The following is a 21,677-nucleotide window of genomic DNA, read 5'->3' on the forward strand; positions in this document are numbered from 1 at the left end:
TTTTGACTTTGCCTTTGTGCCATTTCTGAGAATAAGATTTATTAAACAATTTACTAAAAGGGGAAGTTTTCAGAGGGAAATAATGAAAGTATTTTAGAGAATGAACTCTTTTCACAGAAACAATTGATAGGCTAATTGAAATGAAAACAGTTTACCATTCATTATAACAGGCCTAGAAGGCCCTTCCCTTGAAATGTTTTATTAGCTTTAAATGTAGTTACTCTAAGTACTCACAATTAATTATGTTACACCTCTATGGCTGAGTTTATAATTCATACCTGCTCCTGTCCGCCAACAAGCAGTTCAAACGCCAATTTTACTAAGAGCTCTAATTTCAGACCAAGTGCTGCAGAGCCCAGACTGCAGAAAACCTTCATTGTTGCTCAGAAAAAAAAAGGGGGCTGGTGGCAGCAGTAAAAAACGTTCAGGAGGAAGGAAGCAAATGACTTAGGTAAAGTATTTGGATAGTCTGTCAAATAACAAACCAGAGGAAACTGTGGGGTGGGTCAGGAAAAAGGTTAACTAAAAAGACCTTCAAAGCAGATGTAAACAACCTGATAGGAACGAGTGTATTTGTGGGTTTGGGTTGCCATGACCTGAATGTTTGATTAATGTGAGAAAATGGACAGTTTAAAAATTTAAAAGGCCAGTGAAATTCAGGCTTTTGAAAGCTTCTGGTCATTTTGTAATCTTTAAACCTTGCAAATCAGGTTGGCCCCAGAGAAACTGAATATAGGCATACCTCAAAATATTTCAGGTTTGGTTCCAGACCACCACAATAAAGAGTCATAATCTTTTCGATAGTGGAGGATCTTGCCTTTGCTTTGTGGGGGGAAAAATTAAATGCTGTATCTGTCAAGGGCAAATAAAATGAGGCACACCTGTACAGACACCTATAGAAGATTTACTCTGAAACTTGCCTTTAGAATGGAGACACACAAACGTTAGCCTCGCTGCATAATGGAATGTGCACCCTGTTTTACTGTATAGAGATTAAATAAAAAACATACTCTCTGTTATCTTGGTCTAAAAGTTTTATACTGCAATTTATTTAAAAAGTACTCTCTTTAGTTCAACTTAAAACTATACATTTTAGCACCTTTAATTAGAGGTTTTATTAAAAGAGTGAAGTAAAACAAAACAACAAAAATGATTATAATTGCTGGATCTATGTAGGTCAGTGATGGCGAACCTATGACACGCGTGTCAGAGGTGACACGTGAACTCATTTTTTTGGTTGATTTTTCTTTGTTAAATGGCATTTAAATATATAACATAAATATCAAAAATATAAGTCTTTGTTTTACTATGGTTGAAAATATCAAAAAATTTCTATATGTTACACAGCACCAGAGTTAAGTTAGGGTTTTTCAAAATGCTGACACGCCAAGCTCAAAAGGTTTGCCATCACTGATCTAGGTGGATGCTTTGCTCATAGTACATGTGCATATAGGTGTTCAGCACCAAGCCCTGTGTCAAGAAGGCAGGGCAGAGAATAGACTGAAAGAAACCAGGTCACTTGCTTATTTAAATATTTATTTAAGAAATAAGTTTAATACATAAATCAGGGAAAGGAAAGGGAGAAAAGAGTTTCTTCTGTTTTTGTTCACTTTTCAGGTCCAGGCATCTCTACTCATTTCTGTTATGGAAACAACTATTATTGATAATATTGGAAATTAATTTCATTTTATTTATTGCATTTTAACAAATATTTAAACTGTGTGATTTTTCCAATTGGGGTGCTTTATTTTGGCTCTGAAATTTTATTTATAATAGCCAGCTTGTTTTGTTGTTCACAAATGTATCTCACCTGCTAGACTGGAAACTCCTGGCAGGTAAACTTCTCTCTTTTCAACCCTCAAGATACTTTGATGAAAAAGGGGCCACATACTAAACCTGACAAGCTCAGTAGGGATGCAGAGAACACCTCACTGAGAACACTTTGATGCTGCCAATCCTGGAGGCATTGTTCTGGTATTAGAAATTGCTGGAAGGTAGCCAGTATCCCAAATAGCAAAACTAAGCCATCGTCTGAAATTGCTACTTAGATATTATCCTAGTCACACTAGAAACCTTGAACCATTTGCAAGGAATTATGAGGAAAATGCAAAGTAATCACATCTTCAGGGGAGCATGCCAAGGTGCAGATGAATAGAGGGCTTCTTTGTTTACTGCCTCACCACCATCGTTTATGACGTCCGCTAACAGATGCCACAAACCTGGAAATGGGCACCTTCATGCGCTGTGTTTTGGAAAACACTCTATTAACATTGCTGACTAGAGCATCGAGGAAATAAATGCACTGCAAAAACAACCCATGAATAAATACAATCAGGTACTCTTTTGACTGCTTGAATCCTTTTCAATGTGGAAATAGAGACAACAGATGCCAATAGGGGAAATTATACCCAGTGTTCTGAAACTGCAATAATCAGGTCAAGCACAAATGCGAAGGGTTTGAATGGCTTTCAGGACTTCCAGCTGATGATTCTAGAAGAAGCCAGGGCCATCTGGAAGCCCAAAGAAAATTCTATCAGGTAAATAGAATGAGTAGAATTAATTATAGCAGTAACTAGACTCGCAGTGGTTCTCAACCTTGACTGCACATTAGAATCACCTGGGAGTCTTTTTAAAATCCTTATTTCTGGGCCTCATCCTCTGGAAATTCTGTTTCTTTGTTACGGGGTGGGGCCACAACATTAGTAACAAAGAAACAGAATTTCCAGAGGATGAGGCCCAGAAATCAGGATTTTAAAAAGATTCCCAGGTGATTCTAATGTGCAGCCAAGGTTGAGAACCACTGAACTAGAGTCAGACCACCTGAGTTGAAGGAGCCATGCTAAATGGTACTTTATGTCTCTACCAAAGTTGGGTAAACCTGGATGCATGGCTGTAACATTAGGAATGTCAATAATTTGATTTTCTCCTTCTGTAGCTAGAGTGATTATTTAGACTGCAGTAGTTAGAGCAGAACTGATGAAGTCAGCAAGCCCTTTTAATATTTTCTTATTAATTTCTCTTTGGTGAAACTCCTTGCTCCCCAGTATCACCACCTAATTATCTCAGGAAGATCCTATCTTTGGCTTCCTTGAATCCTAACTTGTCAAACTTTGTATTGCACAGTGAGTTTTTTTTATTTATTGACAATATCCAGGAATAAGGTGTTCCTTATATAGGGTGTCCCTCCAAAAATGTATGCACACTTTGAATAATTATTAATTCCAATGGGTTAACTGAAAAGAAACATTTTTTATTTATTTATTTATTTTTTTTTTAAATTAAATCTTTATTGTTCAGATTATTACATTTGTTCCTCTTTTTTTTCCCCCCATAACTCCCCTCCTCCCAGTTCCCGCCCCACCCTCCGCCCTCACTCCCCACCCACTGTCCTCATCCATAGGTGCATGATTTTTGTCCAGTCTCTTCCCGCATCTCCCACACCCCTTTCCCCCCCAGGAATAGTCAGTCCATTCCCTTTCTATGTCCCTGATTCTATTATAATCAACAGTTCATTCTGTTCATCAGATTATTTATTCACTTGATTCTTAGATTCACTTGTTGATAGATGCATATTTGTTGTTCATAATTTGTATCTTTACCTTTTTCTTCCTCTTCCTCTTCTTAAAGGACACCTTTCAGCATTTCATATAATCCTGGTTTGGTGGTGATGAACTCCTTTAGCTTTTCCTTATCTGTGAAGCTCTTTATCTGACCTTCAATTCTGAATGATAGCTTTGCTGGATAAAGTAATCTTGGTTGTAGGTTCTTGGTATTCATCACTTTGAATATGAAAAGAAACATTGAATGAGCTATCAGCTTTTAGTAGGGTATACACCCTGTGTATAAAAGAATATCCCATATGACTAAGACATTCTTTTATGCCAAAATATTAAAAACTGGTAAAGATATTTGCAATAAGCATTCCTGTATTAATTAGCCTTTGCTGGGTAACAAATTATCCCCCAAACTAGAGGCTTTAAACAGCAAACACGTATGCCTTATAGTTTTTGTAAATCAGAAATCAGGAAGCTTAGCTGGGTGCCTCGGTATCAAGGTGACTTGTAAGACCCCAATCAATATGTCATCAGGGCTGTTGACTCATTGGCTTCAGATGCTCACTGATGGGTTGTTGGCAGGATTCAATTCCTTGTGGGTTGTTGGCCTGAAGGCTTCACTTCTTCACTGGATGTTGGCCAGAGGCCTCTCCCAGTTCTTTGCCCTGTGAGCTTCTCCATAGTTAGCTCACAACATGGCAGCATGCTTCCCTCAGTGCAAGCCAACAAGAGAGGCTACATACTAAACAAGCAAGACAGAAGCCACAGTCTTATTGTAACCTAATCTGGAATGTGACATTCCATCACTGTTGCTATATTTGATTTGTTAGAAGCAAGTCACTAGGTCCACCTGCTCATTCTTAAAGTATTTGGACCTATTCCTAAGTGTCTCTGTCAAATATCTTCTCCTAGAAAATACAATTTTGAGTCTTATACTATTTATTCTTTTTTAAAAAAAACTTCCAAAGGTATTGTGATGTAGCAGGTCAGTGGACCAGTATTTGAGAAACACCACTCTAGAGCTGTGCTTCTTGAAATTTCAGTGTCCATAAGAATTACTCAGGAACCTGTCAGCAATGTATATTTTTAGCCTTTAACCCAAGAAAGGCTAGTTCAGAAGAGTTGGGTGGTGAATTGAAGGCCTCTCGCGGGCCACTTTACATCCTCACAGCCTCCTTCAGCCACTGCCATGGAGACCAGTTCTACGGCTCCCACAGCTTCATGATGGCACCTTGCACTGGGCCTGTGTACCTGTACCTCTCCCTTTCTGCTCCAGAGCTTTTCTGAACATCAGGGGCAAGGAATGTCTGAAGGAACCGGTTGGCATTCGCCCTACAACACTTTACCTGATATACAGATTCACAGATAGAGAGCAGGCTGACAGCTGTCAGGGATAGGGGCAGTTGAGGAGCAGAGGGGTGGAGGGATTGAGGAAAAAAGAAAAAAAAAATAGAAAAAAACCTCATGGACACAACACTGGTGATTTCGGGAACAGTGGAGGTGAAAGAGGGTATAGGAGGGATAAATGGTGATGGAGGAGATTTGACTTGGGGTGGTGAACACACAATACAGTGTACAGATGATGTGTTGTGGAATTGTGCACCTGAAACATGTATAATTTTGTTAACCAGTGTCACCCCAATAAATTCAATAAAAGAAAATTTTTTTTTACCACAACAAAACTGAAACAGAGACTAGACTGGTGATTGCCAGAGGGAGGGAGGGGTAGGGGGAGTGGGTACAGAGGTGAATGGATTGAGAAGTACAAATTGGTAGTTACAGAATAGTCATGGGGATGTAAAGTCCAGCATAGGGAATATGGTAAATAACATTACACCTGAAAGCAATACATAATAATATTGAAAAACAATAATTTGCCATATTATAGCTTGTATTCATGTATATTTAAAAAGTCCAATTTATAAAGATGTCACATCCAACTTTCTAAGAAAAAGGAAGAAAGAACATTAAAATTAAGTGAGAAAGAATTAAGCACTGAATATATGTAATTACACTTAATCCTCACAGTAGTTCCATTTACCAGATGATAAAGCCAAGCATCAGTTGGGCTAAGTAGGCTTGCCTGGGGTTTCCCAGCTACTAATAGTGAAAAGAACCTGAGGCTGGGTGTGTCTCATTCTAAAACCTTTTCTAGTGAACCAAATACTATTTTCCTGATTATAATCTATAAAGCACTTGATAAATGTAAATTGTTAAATACCTACATCTTCCCTTTAACTGCCTTCATCAACTTCAGAAACATAGTGATATTTATATTTAATAACAAACATTCCTGCTACCTTTAAAATGCTTCCACATTTTTATTTTTATTTTTATTTATTTTATTTATTTTATTTTTTTTATTGCTTAAAGTATTACAAAGTGTATTACATATGTGTCCATTTTTCCCAATGCCCTAGACAGTCCCCTAGCCTCCCCTATCCCCCAGTGTCTTATGTCCATTGGTTATGCTTGTATGCATGCATACAAGTCCTTTAGTTGATCTCTTACCCCCCTACCTCCTGCCCCCCAACCCTCCCCGGCCTTCCCGCTGCAGTTTGACAATCTGTTTGAGGCAGCTCTGTCTCTGTATCTATTATTGTTCAAAAGTTTATAATGGTCTTTATTATCCATGAATGAGTGAGATCATGTGGCATTTTTCCTTCATTGACTGGCTTATTTCACTTAGCATAATGCTCTCCAGTTCCATCCATGACGTTGCAAATGGTAAGAGTTCCTTCCTTTTTAGAGCAGCATAGTATTCCATCGTGTAGATGTACCACAGTTTTCTAATCCATTCATCTACTGATGGGCACTTAGGCTGTTTCCAGATCTTAGCTATGGTGAATTGTGCTGCTATGAACATAGGGGTGCATATATCCTTTCTGATTGGTGTTTCTGGTTTCTTGGGATATATTCCTAGAAGTGGGATCACAGGGTCAAATGGGAGTTCCAAAAAATGGATCCACATTTTTAGCTGCAGACAGCTGCTTCTGGTTAAGACAAATTTCAAAGTTAGAATACAAACCATTATAAAGCAAGGCATTGAAATTTTTTCTCTGGTTCTTGTTCATGCATCAAATCTACAATTTCTTGACCACATAAGACTTGTACAGTCTGTACACTTGAGTTAGTTATCAAGTGGTTTAGAAAAAAAAGGAGAAGTGTGAATTCAGAAAAGCAGCTGATCCTAAGTGGAAATGATATCAGACAGTCTCAAAATAAGCTTGATCCGAGATTGCGTATTCTCCTATGAATTGGTTGGTACTTTTTGAAACTTCCTCACTTTGTAGTGATTATGTTAAATCACCTTTCTATTTCTGTAAGATTAGGCTATCGATGGTTTGGGTAGAATTCATGCCTCTTTTTCAAATGGAATCTTATGTGGAACATTAATATGTAAATCAGATAAGAAAAAATAAACTGGGTAAGGGCTGAAATGGAGCCCAGAGGCACATCAGCTGGGCTCCAGCTTGGGAGCTGCCCAGGCCCTCTGCAGAATCCCCACATAAGACCATCTCTAAGGTGCCTTGCAAGTCAAAAATTCTATGACTCAATGGCTCTGTTGGGTATGTGTTAGTTATCTTATTGTCATGAAAACCAGTTGTAGTCAACAAGGGGAAAATAACAATTACTACCTTTCTCTGGGAACATCTGGTCTGGAAATTAGAACATTTTATTTGTAATCCCAGCTTTACCACTATTTAGGTCTGTTACCTGGGACTGTTCACCTATCTATGACATGAGGATAAAACATTTCCTATCTATGTTATTTTCAAATACATTTTCTTGTGAGGTTAAAAATTCCCTTTGACAAACATAAAATTAGAGTATAACTGTGAAGTATTGCCTTCAGGAAGCTATATAACAAGAGGTGTGGATATTGACTTTTCTTCCAAAGTCACTACTGTACAGTTACTACCTATGTTTATAATTATAATAAAATTAAAATCTTCAACTATAAGTTTGATTAATGCCTGGGTGTTCATTCTCATTTGTGCATTGTTACAAAATATTTCCAGAAAACAAGTGGGAGAATTTCTTTGTTAAAAGAAAAAACTTAGTTTTTATAGTTAATATATTTTATTAAATTTCTACATGATCCTTATTAAAATACCAAAATGAAACCATTTCAACCATTTAAACCTATAACAAATGACATTTGTTGAAGATCTTTCAAGACTTTCTATATACAAATAGAAAGATAGTAGGTAGGTAGATAGGTAAAAATGTAGGTAGACTGAGAGAGTTAGATTGGTAGACAAAAAATTGGAATTATACTCTACATGCTATTTTAAAACAAAAAATATGTAACTTTAGACTTTCGTTTAATGGAGGTCAAGGAAATTGAAATAGAACTAGGAATTGATGAATTTTATTTTTTTAAATTTATTTTTTAAAAATATGTTTTATTGATTTTTGACAGAGAGGAAGGGAGAGGGATAGAGAGTTAGAAACATCGATGAGAGAGAAACATCGATCAGCTGCCTCCTGCACATGTCCCACTGGGGATGTGCCCACAACCAAGGTACATGCCCTTGACCGGAATCGAACCCAGGACCCCTCAGTCCTCAGGCCGACGCTCTATCCACTGAGCCAAACCAGTGCTGGCTAAATTTTAGATAAATGTTTCTTCACTATGAAAGTTGTTAGTTACTAAATTTCTTTTAAAAGTATGAAAAATACTAAGAGGCTGGAATCATTATGTAGAAAGTGTTTCTTTACATTTCATTTTAGACCAGAGCTATAGTTCCTATGTAATGCAAGATGAGAAAATTAGCATATTTACTCTGCTACCATATTCTTTCTGTGATATCACTTACATTATGCTCTGTAGCCATAATTCCTGCAGTTATTAATACATGGTCCTTAGTTTTATATTTAAGTGAATTAAAACTTCTTCATTAATCCTTTTACAATGACTTCCATATTCCCTATTCCTATGTTATTTTAATTTTCTTTTTTTTGGCAGTTTTATCATCAAATTTTCTTCCCAACTTTGAGAAGTCCTGTCCCTTTTCTTTATATCTGAGGGACAGCTGCCTGGCATTATCATTTAGAATGTGGCTCAAAATAAAGAATCTTTCCACCCCAACACACATACACACAAGATATTTTTAACAAGTTGAAAGTTTATTGCTCTCTCACATAATAGAAGTCCAGAGCTAGCACAATGGCTCCGTGAACTCATCAGAGACCTGTAGTCTTTCCAGCTCACTGTTCTATTATTTCTTGGAAGTCTGCTTGAGCGCCAGCCATTATATCCGTATTTCAGGCAGCAGGATGAAGGAGTCAAGAAGTATAGGTCCCTGCCCTAGCCGGTTTGGCTTAGTGGGTAGAGTGTCAACCTGTGGACTAAAGGGTCCTAAGTTTGATTCTGATCAAGGGCACATGCCTGGGGTTGTGGGCTCGATCCCCAGTGGGGAGTATACAGGAGGCAGCCAATCAATGATTCTCTCTCATCATTGATGTTTCTACCTCTCTCTCCCTCTTCCTTCCTATCTGAAATTAATAAAAATGTATTTTTAAAAAAGAAGTATAGGTCCCCATATTTAAGGAGAATTCTCTGAAGTGACACACAACATTTCCACTTATATTTCATTAGACAAAATTTAATTACATGGCTATAGGATATAGTCTTTTAGCTGGTGGCATTGTCTAGCTCAAAATCTGGGTTCTTTTTTTTAAGAAGAGAGAAGCAAATGGACATGGAGAAATAACCAGCATTCTTTGCCTGCCATACCTGGATATGAAGTTTAGAGTCATGCTTTCAGGCTCTCAAAAACTGTGTAGTGATGCACCAGATATATATTACTTTTGACAATAATATATATCTATTTGTCTCCCTCATTGCATCCAATGCCTCCCCACATTCAAAGTGAGCATTATGCTGAATCTTATGTCACCGTATCTTTGATTTCTTTTTATATTGTCTTATTGTGTCAATATGTATTCCCTAAAAGGATTACATATGCAATATATATATCATATAAATCATACATATATTTGTTGGTTGTTCTTAACTTTATAAATAGGATACCATCCTTTATGTAAAGGATGTACTTTTTATTTACATTACATTACATTGCTGTTATTCATCCATATTATAGTATGTCATTACAGTTCATTTGTTTTGGCTATTATAAAATATTCTATGGCATGACTATACCACAATTTCTGTATCTACTTTCTTTTCATAAGCATTTGAATTATTTCCAAGTTATTGTTATATTAAGAGTATTTCAATGAACATTCTTTCACATCTTGTAATGCAGGTCCAAGTGTTTCTTTGGGGTTTATGCCTAGGAGTAGAATTTTTGAGCTATAGAATATATCTAAAACAGAATTCATGATAATACCCTCAAACCCAGCCTCCTCTCTACCTCCCTATTTCTGTTAGTAACATCCTAATCACCAGCTCCTTTGACTTCCCAGTCCTCCCTGTTCCGTATATTCAATTGATTGCCATGCTTGGAAAGTTCTTGCCTTCCCATGTTATTATCCACCTCTCCTGTTCATTAATTCTCCCTTTTACTCCCTACTTCTAAACATAATTGTTAATAAATTTCAATCCCATCATTTCCCTGTTCAACATCCTTTTGTGTCTTCCTATTATCTATGAGATTAAATGGACCTATAATCCAGCATTTAAAGCTCTTTACAGTAATGTTCCCCACCACCTTTTCAGCTTTAATGTCTCTGTATTTTGTTAGCAGAGAATATTAGAGTTGGAAGACAATTAGAGATCATTTAGGTAGACACACTTACCTACTAATGAGGAAACAGAGGCCCAAAGAGGAAAAAGAATTTTATATATGTGATCTGTTTGAACAATTTTATGCCTATTGTAACTACTTCACAAAGAAGGCAAAGAGAGGCTTTGACTCTTCCATTTTTTTTTTTTTAATCCTCACAGGAGGATATGTTTAGAGAAAGGAAGAGAGAGAGGAAGGGAGAGAGAGAGAGAGAGAAACATCAATCAGTTGGCTTCCTGCCTTCCAGGAGCAACACAGGTATATGCCCTGACCAGGAATCAAACCAACGACCTTCCAGTGCACAGGACGGTGTTCAACCAACTAAGCCATTCTGGCCAGGCACGATCTTCCATCTTGGGTTAAGGATCATGGAGCTTAATAGTTTTAGGCAGGGAGAATGAGCCTGAATATATCACATTGAGAAAAATAGTGAGATATTGGGCTGGAAGAAAAGAACCATAAAGAATGTACTCTTCTGTTATTATGTTCAATTTGCACAATATTAAGATATTGTTCTTTGGGACTGGAAAAGTGAAGCTATCTATGCTCTTGAAGATACTAGTTGTGCCTGAGAGACATGCCTTTCAAAGAGGAAACCATAAAATGGAGATGGAGGGGCCCTAGATGTGTGGTTTGGGTAGTAGGGTTGGAACTGAAATCTCTGTCTCTCTCTTTTCATCTCCCCAGCACCCACCTCATTTCTCTCCCCATCTATCAGTCTTGCTTGTGAAATAATAATAGATAGTATTTACTGAGTGCTTTTCATATGCTAAGTGCTATACCTAGATTATCTCATTCAATCCTCATCAATTTTATAAGATAGATACTATTATCTTCATTTAAAGATGAGCACATTGGGCAAAGAGAGAATATACCCAACATGTGAGTAGTGGGTTATAAAATGTCATTCTTCAGCTTTAGACAATTTGGGAATTAGGAAAGAAGAACTCAGTTTTTATGCCTAAAAATTTTGCTGGTTTTTTATTTGGGGATAGAGTGTGGACACTCTGGATGCTTTGTAGAATAGGACAGGTTTGGAGCACCTTGAGATTGAGCTTATGTTAGAATGATTCAAATTTTATGATATATGAGTCTTTTGAATTTTTTTTCTTTGTGTTTGTTTTCCTTAGTAATTAATATAGCCTATCCATTTTGTGCTAGGAACTAGGTTATCCAAGAGAAGGTCTTTTTGTTTATTCACCTGAGTCAGAGTGCTTAAGAGGCAGTAGCATGCTCATGGAGGAAGACATTTTACTACCAGAAGAGCTCCCAGTCTTTCCTGGGGAGTTCCCTTCCAGTTATGAATCCTGAAATTCCAGACAAGTTCTAATAAAAAATATTAGTATTTCTTTCTGTCTTTCCCTCTCTCTTCCACTCTAAATTAATGAATGAATGAATGAATGAATAGATAGATAGATAGATAGATAGATAGATAGATAGATAGATGATAGATAGAAAGAAAAATATGCCTGGATGAGGATTAAAAAAATTACCATCTTACTGTACACAGAAGCTATATTAACCAAGCTGACGGCTCAGGGTGTCAGGAGTAGTAGAATTTGGGATACCCAGGGGCAAGAGAGGCTGGGAGCCAACAAGAAATGTATCTACAGTTTCATGGAGGGTCTACAGTCTGCCCTGTTTAAGGCAAACTGTCCTTACTTCCGTGGAGGAGACAACTAACCTGAGCTGCCCTTTTTTTTTTTTTAGATTAAAAAAATTAGATTATTAATTCTGTCACAGTTTTAGCAGCTGTCTTGTAATTCCTTCCCACAGATCTAACACACAGTTCTGTGAATAAAGGAAACAACATATTTATTCTATGAGGCATTTCCAACGATGTAAGTCTACAGTAAAAGATCCATCGGGATAGACCTCAATCTGAGCTGCTTTTTTCTTGGAAGACTTAGTAGAAACCAAAATACACCTTCCCTGACTGCCCTGTTTTCAGTTGCAGAAAAACATACTTCTCAGCTTCTCCCCATTCCTGCCCTTGGGAACCTTGGCCGCAGCCAACCTTCCTTAAAGTGAGATCTGTTTCAGGCCAGAAACATAATCCTCAAAACATATTTCTATGTCTTTGGTTTCCTACCAGGCTGCCTCTTTTCTAGAGCCAATATTTTCATACAGACAGCAAATTGACTGTGGTTAGGATACAGTTTTAGTATATCTATTAACATTATTTTTAAAAGTGTAATGACAGATTCAGAAACAAGAGGACCCCATATTTTCCTACTGGTGACATGAAGAGCTGTAACAGAAGTTCTATCTGGCGGCAGTAAATGGAAAAAAAATTTTAGTTGCTACATCGAAAGCTAGCCCTCAACTAACAAGCACAATTTTTTTCATTTGCCTTCAGCTGCACACAACTGGTTTCTCCCCTCATCACTACTGAGGGACTCAATATGGTCTCCTCCCACCCCCACCTCCCCATCTTCTCCCTCCAAGCTGTAAAAAACTACTTTCAAAAAGCATTTGATAATCTCACTTGAACAGTTGTATTAATGGCTGATAAATGATAAAAGGAAGTTAGTGGAAAGTGTCTGAAAGCACACCTGAGTAGAAATCCAAGGCTTGGCTTATTTGGATTCTAGTGAATCCTAGTGTTGAGGGAAAATGTTCCCAGACTTTTGGAGGCAAGCATGTCTGAATTTGAATCCTGGCTCCATCACTTATTAGCCGCATGACCACAGACATTTAATCTTGTGTTTCTGAGTTTCCTATTCTTTAAAGTGTATATTGTAATATTTACTTTATTCAGTTATTTTATGGCTTGCAATAGTTTCAGCTTATCTGTGATTTCACTTTCTCAGGTTTTAGTTACCCAGGGCCTACCACAAAAATATTAAATGGAAAATTCCAGAAATAAACAGTTGTAAATTTCTCACTGTTCTGAATGGAGTGATGAAATCTCCATCCCACCTGGGATGTGAATCATACCCTTGACCAGTGTATCCTTGCTGTATACACTCCCTGTCCATTAGTCACTTAGTAGCCCTCTACGTTATTCGATCAACTGTTGCAGCATCCAAGAGCTTGTGTTCAGGTAACCTTTATTTTACTTAATAGTAGTCCCAAAGCCCAAGAGTAGTGATGCTGGCAATTCAAATATGCCAAAGAGAAGCTGATGGTGCTTCCCCTAAGTGAAAAGATATGTGTGTACAGGAAAAAACATCATATATATAAAGTTTGGTATGATCTGTGTTTTCAGGCATCCAATCGGGGTCTTGGAACATATGCCCTATGGAAAAGGGGGATCTACTATATTTGTCAGGTAGCACAGTACTTGAAATATAAAAAGGCACTAAAATGGCAATTATAGTAAGTTGCTAATAGAAGAGGATTGAGGATGCTGTACTCCTTTTTGCCCAGTCAATTTGTGGGTATTTCTTTGCTTCTTATAACAAACATCAAACAGATCATGGTTCTTATGACCAGTAACAACTTTCCATAGAACTAGCTCATATCAAGTTTGCCTGTAGGCAGATCTGGGGAGGCAGAGATTCCCTGGCAGAAAGACAGGATGAGTCGCCTTTAGAAAATATTGCCAACCCTCAGCCAGGGAACAGACTACATCTCTTTGATCAATTATCACACTATTGCTTCTCCAGTGCAACTTATCAAAGAGGTAGAGAGAAACATGGAAACAGAAAGGAGGCAAGCAAACATCACCTGGACTGTTCCTTTCTTGGTGCCCTCTTTTATCAGGTTTTCTCTTATCTCTGAAGAATACACTTTACCAGGATTAAGTTAAGCCCCGGGAAGGTGCTACTCCCAATCTTCCATCCAGCCTCTCCTGTGGATCACTGCTATATGATCATAAAGATTTTTCAAGGTTATCTGGTCATCCTTCATGAGACTGGAGTCTCCCAAGAAAGAGGACTGTGTATTTCATTCGTTCATTCATTTATCCATTGATTTATGTATTTATTCATTCATCACTATAAAATTTAAAATAATAGTTAATATTGACTGAGCTCTTCCTATATGCCAGATAACTTGCTAGGATTTTCCCCCATATTACCTAATTTAACTATTTCAACAACCCTGTGGTGTAGTTACTAATTACATTTCATTTTTTAAATGAGAAAACTGAGGTACAGATGTCACTTGCCCAGTCACATGGGAGAGTTAAGTTTCTACCATTTGACCAAGTTAGTGTTAAACAGACACTGAATGGTATAAATGGTATATATATATGATAGCTCTTGTCCCCCAGGAACTTGGGTAGGTTCATAAGACATAAAATAGGGCTAAATACTAAAATAAACATACTTGGACAATGGAAATTAGTGTGGGTTTGACCAGTAAAAGAAGAACTCCTAGGCTGGGGTACTGGGGTGCTAAGAAGATAGGCAAGCTAGACCTTATCTGTGTTATTATTGTGTTTGTTATCATAAGTGGTGAGAAGTGAATGCAGTTCAAGTCCGTTCGACCAGCACTTATTAAGTGTCTATTATCTGCTAGGGACCGTGTGAGGTACTAGACAGATGACAGAATGAGACATGCTTTCTAATATCAAGGATACACAAATAAATATGTAGAGCATAATGCATACATACAATAATAAAAGCTTGTGCAAGACATAGAAGAGAAGAGTGAGTCACTGAATTGGGGGCAGGGAGACAGAGAGAGGTAGCTGGGGAAGAATCACTGAGGAGTCAACCCTTGCACAGCATTCCAAAGGATGGCCAAAATGAATAGGAGTTTTCCCAGGAGGGTGGAGTAGGTGGAATGCATAGCTCAGTCCAAGGTTTGGAGGAACAGGAAGGACATGGCAGGAATTAAACAGGTAATAGAGTCCTGGCAGGCAGTTCAGGATTCAGGGTCAAACTGAGCTTAGCAGAGAGAACAGATATATTATAGAGGAAACTAAGATAGAAACTAGGCATGTGTGACAGGGCAGGGTAGGGGCAAGGAATAACCAGGCCTCAGTGGGCATAACAGTGTCATGGCTAACTACTGACTGGTGTGTGGGGTACAGGCCACTTGTCATGTGACTTCTTCAAGAGCTTCCCAGTGGAGAACCTGATTTTTAAAGCATCAGCTACCTGCTCAGGATGGGCTCAGGGACAGGAGGACCAGGCCTCTGACTTTTACTGAATGAGGCTAAGTCAATTCCTTCTTTATGAATTCTGCCATGTTCAGACTCTTGGCTCTCTGGATCATTAAAATAGCTTCCTAATTTTTTTTAGCTGTCTAACACAAGTTCCTCTGATCCATCTTCTAGACAACCCTCAGGGTGTGTTTTCTAAAAAGCAAATCTGATTATGTCATTTTCCTGCTTAAGATCCTTCAGTTGCTGCCCATTGTCTGCCCCCTGCTCTTTAACAAGGCCCCTTACAGTGTAGCCCTGCCAAGAGCAGATGTTTTGGGAAGATTCTGAAGCTGAAATGTCAAGGCTCCCCAACTTCTGTTCCTGGGAAGTTGCTAGAGGTGTGTTTATATGGTCATTTTGTATTCAGTTTTATAAAAAGAGCCCCTCAAGTTGTGAAAGTTCCAGGTCCCATAAAACCTAACTCTACTCCATGGGTCCTTGTTCCTTCTCTCCCTCTTTCTTTTCTTTCTTTCTTTCTTTCTTTCTTTCTTTCTTTCTTTCTTTCTTTCTTTCTTTCTTTCTTTCTTTCTTTCTTTCTTCCTTCCTTCCTTCCTTCCTTCCTTCCTTCCTTCCTTCCTTCCTTCCTTCCTTCCTTCCTTCCTTCCTTCCTTCCTTCTCTCTCTCTCTCTCTCTCTCTCTCTCTCTCTCTCTCTCTCTCTCTTCACTAAAAGCCTGAGGTTCTCTGAACACCCAGCCTGGAACACTCCCCACTAAGCTGTCTGTTCTTCAGCACCCTCATGAGGCATCTCTCCTGAGGAAAGGCTGCCCTCATCCCCCACATCCCTGAAAGCTGCTCCTCCATGCTGCCCTGTACCATGGGTATACCGCCAGATTCCTGCAGGCTTCATGCCACCTAGGTCCTAGGAGCTATCCACCCCACTGAACTGAGACCTGCTTCACCCAGGTACTTGCAATACAAAAGCAACACCTGGGATGAAGAGGAGAGTCTCAAATAGGCTTATTGAACTGATCTGAAATGAAATGTCACTGCTGCCTCTTATAATTCACATTAGTCACCATTTATTGTCGATATACTAAGTGTCCTGGAGTAAGTAAGGCACTTAAAATAGATTATTCATAATCCCCACAATAACCTCAAGATTGACTCACAATGAAAAGATAATATTAGGTTGACCCACATCAAATTGCCAATATTTGGCCATCTTTGGTGTATACAAACAGTAATTTCATGTGGTTCAATGTAATAGACTTAAACCAAGTCAGCCTGCCTCCCAAGGTAATGCTGTTTTTTGTAGAGAGGAAGACCCATCCTGACAGGCTGAGGTAAAGAGAAGAGATCTTAGAGCTGCAGTTGCAGGGTAAACCCTGACAAGCTTGCTGATCATTGTGTGGGAGAAGTACATGTGATAATTCTTTTTATTTCTATTTTCTTCTATAGACTGTATTTTAACAACCATAGTCAAAACAATCAAAATATTGGTTGGTTGGTTGATGTGTTTATTTTCTTCCCCTGCAGTTAAAAATATCCCAAAGGGAAGGATTCTTTTTCTTTTCTTTGGGGGTGGGGGGTGGGGAAACATAATGGACAGCATAGTTTTCCTTATTAAGATTTTAAATAATAGCTCCTTGGTAGTCTTATGAATAGGAGAGCTCCCCCCTTTTTTTTTTTTTACAAGATTATATTTTAAGTAACAGCAGCTTTCACATGACACTCCTTGCATAATGATTTTTGAAAGAGGAAATTGTGTTTATGTTTTAGGATAGCGCTTAATTGTCAGGAACATAAAGAACCCAAGGCAGCATTACTATTGAAGCCTGAAAGAAAATGGAAAGCTTCCAGTCCCATTACTGTAGTGTAAGACAAAGTCATAATTAATATAATTTATAAAGAAGTTACTATCAAAGGGAGTATGTTACCAAGCCCCACAATTCCCAGTTGTTGAGCTAATTTAGCTAATAACTGCTTTGCCATAACCACTCCCATTATATATAAGCAGAAATAAATTGATATATTCACATGGGCCACACCACAGATCCTTCATCAACTCTGCAAAGGTATTTTGAACATTGCCTGAGGAAGGATTTTGAATTGATTGTCTAGAACAGAATAGAAGAGAACAAGAACTGAAAATGGAAATTTGCAATTACAGCTCAGAATATCTTTAGGGAAGCTGAACCACTGCAAAGCACGGGTCAGCCACACCAGATGACAAATGAGGATGGGGAAAGACTCCTGACTGCTGGCACCCCTCACAATTCACAGGATGACTTTTATTTTTCCCTGGTCCCTTTCTCCATCTCTTTCATACCCCTTTTAGTTGCCATCCAGACAGAGCACTATTCATTTCATCTTCAGATACATACATTCAGTAAACCTTCCATAAATAAAACCACTCCCAGGTCTCTCCCCACCTCATCACAGGAATGTCTCCTATCATTATCAGCTCCCAAACATATGTGAATTAGTTCTGAGCAAGACCAAGTTAGGCAGCTGCTACCCCTGCCTTCACGTTAATCTGGAGCTGAGGGACCACAGGTTTAGTTCTATGAGGAAAAGTTTACTTTCTCCTTTGCTGTCAGTCTAATGCTATCCTTTCTTCTTCCTCATGCAGCGGTTCTCAACCTGTGGGTCGAGAACAATGAAAATACATCCTGCATATCAGATATTTACATTACGATTTATAACAGTAGCAAAATTACAGTTATGAAGTAGCAACGAAAATAATTTTATGGTTGGGGGTCACCACAACATGAGGAACTGTATTAAAGGGTCACGGCATTAGGAAGGTTGAGAACCACTGCTAGAGACTCCCAGTCCCAAGCAAAGTTCCATTTAGACCAGAAGAGAAAATCTTGGTTTACAAACAAAGTCTAAACTGTGAAGACCAGCGTGGCGCAAAAATTTGGTGGACGACGTGTTGATGAGGATAGCTAGATACAAGATAGTCAATAATTTGATAAGTCTTCAGGACTTGTATCTTCCAGGAAGCCTCAGTGGTGAGACTTTGTAGTACTGTGGACTGAGACCTGAATTAGACATAGGAAGATTTGAGTTCTAACCCCCTCTCTATTACTGTGTAGTTACTAGTAAGTGGCCTTGGACTGCCACTTTGTTTCTTGGCACTTCCATTTCCTCACCAGTAAAAGCCTGGATCAGACTCGGTCAATAATTCTCAAGCTTTCTTCCCCCAGTGACACATGACACATTCCCACAATAGCCCAATGATCACATCCCACAATTTGAAGTTACTCCTATGGGATGGGGCTGTGTTTTTCTCAGAAATTTTTAAATCTATGCCGTCTTTTGAAGACTATAACAATATAAAGATGATCTGATACCCTTTCAACTTTTACATTCTCCAATTCCAAGCAGAAAAGGTGAGTCTTTTAATTTTTATGCTTGTTTCTGTACATGGATGTGTTTCAGCATGCCTCCTAGAAAGTGGTCAAATATTTATAGAACAAAATTGAATTGGGTGGCTTCAATATCGTTCTTTCTTTTGGATCAGGGACGGTCCCCCTTACCTTTCATCCTCTTCACTACCTTTTATCTCCTTTCCCTCCCGTTTCTTTCATAATCCAAAAGGTGCTTGGGCAGTGAGCCAGGTGCAGTTTGGCATAGAACCTACACCCATCACTTTAATACCTAGCTGGTGAAGCCCATCCAACCCCAGAAGATCTGGGCTTTGCTTAGCAAGAGAACCAAATGTCAGTTTCCCTCTTCCTTTCAGCCAGCAGCAAACAAGAATGTCCTGCAGAGGGCCAAAGCTGATAGACTTACATGGAGCACACTGGAGTCTTTTTGTTCTTGTCCTCCCTATATTTTGGAAGCTCCAGCGGGAATGTGGCCTGAATTTAAACACTCAGGCCATGACCATTAACAGTGAGAACTTTTGTAGATTCATTCAGCCTCTCCTGCCTTTCCTCTCCCATGGCATTGAATAATCTGTTGTTTGTGGACAATTTGCTTGTTGTACTCTAGAGAGCAGGCTGATCCTGGCTCTCCCATTGTCTCTTATATGGGCAAACAAAAGCAGTCTTCTTAGGCCAGAGCATCAAGCTGATAAAAGACTGATTTAAGCCTCTTTTGTGGTGAAATTTAATAGATCTGGGTTAGGCATTATATTTGATTAACCCCCACCAGTCATTACATGGCATTATATATACAGTACAGCTATGCCCAACCGCTCTCAGCTGGGCAAAGCCTGTCTTTGAACTCCTGAATGGAGCCAAGACACCGTAGGCAGAGCTGGCCATCAGCAAAATAGAAGTCAATAAACTTGTCTCTGGGGCCTGCAGTTTTCCCTTTCAGTGTCTTTCCTTCTCCACACACCCTTTATGTCTATTTATTAGGTTCTTTCCGACAGGCAGGAAGACATTTGATAAACTCATTCACACAGAGTGATTTAATGGGCTACCCTTTCCAACAGTAGCGGCAGTTCAAAAAAGGAGCTTGGATTAGGAATTGTGGAACTTGAAAGGATAAAGCTCTCATGGTGATAGAGCCTGGTTGTTTTCTCAGCTCACATTTCTCCTTTCCTCCCATAGTTGGACCAGGAGGCTTCTCCCTGCTGGCTCTTCAGGACCAACCCTGGCCTCAGTTTGAAGAAATAAAAGAAAGTCTGATTTGACCCTCAAGTGTCCCTCAAGCCTCCCAGCTGCCTATCTTTCTTTGCTCAGTGACTGACCTAAGTGATGGACTATTAGTCTTTTTGGAGTAACCAGTCTCCTTACCTCTGATACCTGGCCCACCCAGGATCCCAGTCCTTCTAAGAATGGATCCATACCTTAATGTTGCCAGTTTTGTCTCTAAACTCTCTTTAACCTGCCCCATCCCACTACTGATATAAACCCTGAACTTTCTAGCCAACTTCCTGGATTTCCAACTATTCCCCACTTCCCTGTTCCTTCTTCCCATTCTTTATCTCTTGCTGGACCTCCCTCAGGCTGACCTGAGCCTGTTCTCTGATTTGCCATCCATCCAACTGGATTTCCTCTTGCTACCAGAACCCAGTGAGTGATGGTTCCAGGTTCTATCTAGGCCTACCTCAAGCCCCCCATCTTCCCCTTCCCCCAGTAGTCGGTCAGTGGATTAGACTTTCCGTAAGTGCAAATAGCTGAATCTCTGATAATCTAGTACATGATTTAATCACTTATTATTTTTTTGTTAAAACTATGAACTTATAATGAAATAACAAAAATAAAGAATATCAAGTATTCTTTAATTTTGAACATTTACAAAACAAAAGAAAATAAACAGAACAAAGTTTAAAGAAATACTACAACTGGAACAATCTTATATTTTATTTAAGACACTCAAAATCTTGCCACTCATAACAATTAGAACTCTTTGGATTACAAATGATAGAATACCCAGCCCAAACTAACTAAAGCAAAAAGAGAAGGCTTTAGCTGATATGACTGAAAAATTCTGATGTAATGCTGGCAGTGAGGGTGGCTCAGTGCAGGGCTTAATATGCCACCCCAAGACTTACTTTCTCCTTTATCCTGTTTCTTGAGTTGGCTTCAATTTCAACCACATGCTCCTTTTAAAGTAAAAAGAGAGTTGTAGCAACTCTACATCAGACATCCTCTCAGATTCAAGTCCCACCTAAGAAAGCCAGATTTTGTTTCCCCCAATTCCCAGCAAAAGCTTTAATTTTTTTTTTTTTTTTTTTTTTTTTTACTTTGATTGGATCATGTGACCACACTTCAAAGTGCAAGGATGGAGATTGGGGCATAGTAGATACCCAAAGAGCTGCAATTGGGATTGGTGTAAATGGATACCAAACAGCAGCATCCACTGAAATCACTACTTCATTTTACTTGCTTTTCCTTACTGGGGTTTAAACAGAAAGCAACACTCATATTTTTTCTTAGGGTCAAGAGACTTCCAAGAGTTTTATGGTTTTTGAATTGGGCTTTGGCTTCTGAGCTTACAGCTTTGATATTAAAAGTCCTTGCAGAGCCCTGGCTGATGTGACTCATTTGGTTGGAGTGTCACACCGAAATGTTGCAGGTCTGGTTCATGGTCAGGGTACGTACCCAGGTTTCAGGTTCTATCCCAAAGTCGGGCACGTATGGGAGGCAATCTATTAATATTTCTTTCTCACATTGATTTTTTTTTTTTCTCTCTCTCTCTCTCCCTCTCTTTCTCTCTCTCAAATCAATAAAAACATACCCTTGGGTGAGGAATGAATGAATGAGTAAATAAATAGATAAGTAAATAAATAAATAACAATTTTTAAAATAAATAAATAACATAAAGTAAATACATAAGAACTAGTATAGAGCCCTAGCTGGTTTGGC

The 21,677-nt window shown here is 38.7% G+C and overlaps 1 protein-coding gene and 1 non-coding gene across 2 annotated transcripts in view; one reads left to right on the forward strand and one right to left on the reverse strand.

The window, feature by feature from the left end:
- LOC118669430 (ESX-1 secretion-associated protein EspI-like) overlaps positions 1 to 21,677 on the forward strand; it is a 244,270-nt gene that overhangs the window by 54,904 nt on the left and 167,689 nt on the right. The window lies entirely within an intron of this gene.
- LOC118669557 lies at positions 12,060 to 12,190 on the reverse strand. The gene has a single exon (XR_004972025.1). It is a non-coding gene; the product is annotated as a small nucleolar RNA SNORA18 (small nucleolar RNA).

The sequence above is a fragment of the Myotis myotis genome, unplaced genomic scaffold (assembly GCF_014108235.1).
Source record: "Myotis myotis isolate mMyoMyo1 unplaced genomic scaffold, mMyoMyo1.p scaffold_m19_p_14, whole genome shotgun sequence".
Taxonomy (NCBI): domain Eukaryota; kingdom Metazoa; phylum Chordata; class Mammalia; order Chiroptera; family Vespertilionidae; genus Myotis; species Myotis myotis.